The 2,747-nt window shown below is 35.6% G+C and overlaps 1 long non-coding RNA gene across 1 annotated transcript; it reads left to right on the top strand.

Annotated features, from left to right (window-relative positions):
* On the top strand, nucleotides 342–2,249 carry LOC110262620. Its single transcript, XR_002347491.1, has 3 exons — nucleotides 342–413; nucleotides 2,048–2,134; nucleotides 2,220–2,249. It is a non-coding gene; the product is annotated as an uncharacterized LOC110262620 (long non-coding RNA).

Raw genomic sequence — 2,747 nt, 5'->3', positions numbered from 1 at the left:
TAGCTACAATAAATTTTTTTATTAGGCCCAATTGAAATTAAAGCAGAAAATTAACCCTAATTCTATTATGGCTGTTTACTTTAACACACCACCATATTTTTACTATTTCCACTTTTTTCCCAAATCCCCAATTTCTTTTTATCGCCGTTTCTCCTCTCCCACTCAAACCCTCCCAATTCGTTGCAGAGACCCTGACTGCGCTAGAACCCTGAGCCCCGCAACCTGCAACCAAGGAAGGTCACAGGTGAACGCAAGTGATCTGTTTGTTGCCCTCAAGCACGACGTCGTCGCTGAGCATCCGGCATTCGCTGCAACCCAGCCGCCGATCAGAACTGCAACCCAGCCGCCTGCTACTCAACGGTTCACCGGAAAGACAACGAACATCTTCACCGGAAGAATCCTAACCATCCAAGGTAAGTGGGTGAGGTAGTTCGGTTTTTGATTGGTAATCGCGGTTGCATGTTTGATTGTAGAAAGATTTTGTTGATGAAATGCGTGATTAGCCATGGTGAGATAGGAGCCATTTTTGTAGTTAGTTTAGGTTGTTGAAGTTCTTCATGATTTTTTTTAGCGCGGAAAAGGTCGGAAAAGTTTGGAATCGTGTTTATATATGAGTTAAGTTTGAAAATTTTTTGTCTTTTTCGGTGCGGACCATGTGCATGCAACGTGACGTATAATGGCTGACCATCGTTGAAAATTGGTTGATATTTGTTGGATGGTTACTTTAGTAGGATATTGGATGGTTAGTTTTGGCGAATTTTCTCAATTCTGAACAATTTCTAATTCCTGCTATGTTGCTCTCGCCGCTACAGCCAAATAGTTACCTGAACTAGTTGTTATTGGTTTGTAATAAATTTAAAATTATTTTCATCTCAGGACTGGACCGTTATGATTTTTAAACCTGGACGGCAAAATTGCATTTAGGATAAAAAAAATATTTGTGATGAATGATACAAATTGACTCTACTGATTAGATGGTAATGGTGTTCATAGATTAGTTAGTTTTGTTTTAATTGATTTAATTGGGGGTGTTTTTTTTTTATTTTTAATTTTGTGTTTCCTTGCAGAGTAGTGAGTGTTCTTGTTTTTAAGATGAAGTAATTATTATTGTTATAAAGAGCAGTATTTTAGAGATGTTATGTTTTAACTTCATCTCCAGACTTTCAAAAATTGGATCCCAATTTGTTAGATGTAACCCACTTTGATTATTTCGCCCTCTTTGTTCTTTATCTCGCTGATCTCTATCATTTTCTCTCTAGTTTCTAAATAAATAAAGTGGTGTGCCATATACTAGTCTTGTATCTAGATAATCCAGCAATAGAAAATTATTCATTAGTGTTTTGGATATTTTGCTTTTTTTTTTAAGGTTTTGTGAATTGTGAGTGCTTTGGACAAAATGGTGTGCTTTTCTTTTTTTATTCCTATGATCATTTTGTCTACTGGAGCTCTTATTTATTTATTGATTTATTTTTTCATCTTCGTTGGTCCTGTTTATTAGAAAAGTGTATGGAACATATGTATAAGGCCTCCACATCATTTTCAAGATTTGTTTCTGTTTGTCTTTTTTTCAGAAAAAAACAATTATTTGTATCCATAAATTTTACTAATACTGATAAAAAATATTCATAAAAAGATTAACATTATGTAATTTCAGAATTTTTTGTTGGCTTGGTTTTAGCAATTTGGAATGCTATTTACAAAATTTTAGTTTTCTTACACCATTAAAAATAAATAAAATTAATGTGGCTCACCTTGTTACTCACTTTGGATGAACATTCATGTGTGATCTTATTACATGACGACTTTGGTAGAATTTTTTCTACGTGAATTCTATCAATTGTTGACCTTTATTTTTATAGAACAGGTTGAATGTTTAATATTAATTAGTCCATAAAATAATAGAGTGGTCGTCTTTAAATTTTTTATGTCACTATATATATTATTAGACTATTTTTTTTATTGTTAACTGCCTCTGGAATTGATTTTGAGACCATCTTGGACTGTTGCTGAGATTTTATTTAAGTAATTAGTACTTGCAATAATGCAGCTAGTGGAAAACAGCAACTACACCAGACTAAGCAAAAGACAAACCTATCTCTAAACCGGCCGAAGACAAAATCAGATGGGTAAAAAGGTATCCCATTGATTACATGAGTAAATGAATATATCTGGGTATTTTTTACCACCTTCTGCTGATCCATACTTGTTTTGCTCAACAGAAACTAGTCGAGACGCGTTGCTCACCTTACTACATTAACAACTTATTTACCCACTTGGAACGACATAATGAGCAAGGTAAGTTGGCCGAGATTGAGGCCATTGGATTTGATTTCCTACGCCGGGTACCTCAATGGCATGTGAAGCAGAGCATCATGCTCCAACTAGCAAGGGCCTATGACGTGGAGACAAATACTCTCAGGGTCGACGCCGGGGACATTCGCATTACTGCAGAACTTATCGGCAATCTATTCGGCATACCTTCTCAAGGTTAGTGTACATTATGTAAGATGTAAAGCTTTTGATGTGTGGTAATGCATATTCCGATGTTGACACGTACTGATAGTGGTAAACTGTTTTGTTTCGTGCAGGGGACCTGTTCCGAGGACGACCTAGAGATGACAACCACTTTCTACAAATCGGCAAAGATGAACACAGAATAATGTAAGAAGTTATCAAAAGTAATCTAAAAAAGAACCTGACGAGGTCTTACGGATTACTAAAATAATAACTTAAAGACTGGCCGACGT

This window comes from Arachis ipaensis, chromosome B05, assembly GCF_000816755.2.
Source record: "Arachis ipaensis cultivar K30076 chromosome B05, Araip1.1, whole genome shotgun sequence".
NCBI classification, from domain to species: domain Eukaryota; kingdom Viridiplantae; phylum Streptophyta; class Magnoliopsida; order Fabales; family Fabaceae; genus Arachis; species Arachis ipaensis.
Note: the sequence above shows the minus strand (reverse complement) of the source record. Positions and strands in the feature narration are given on the sequence as shown.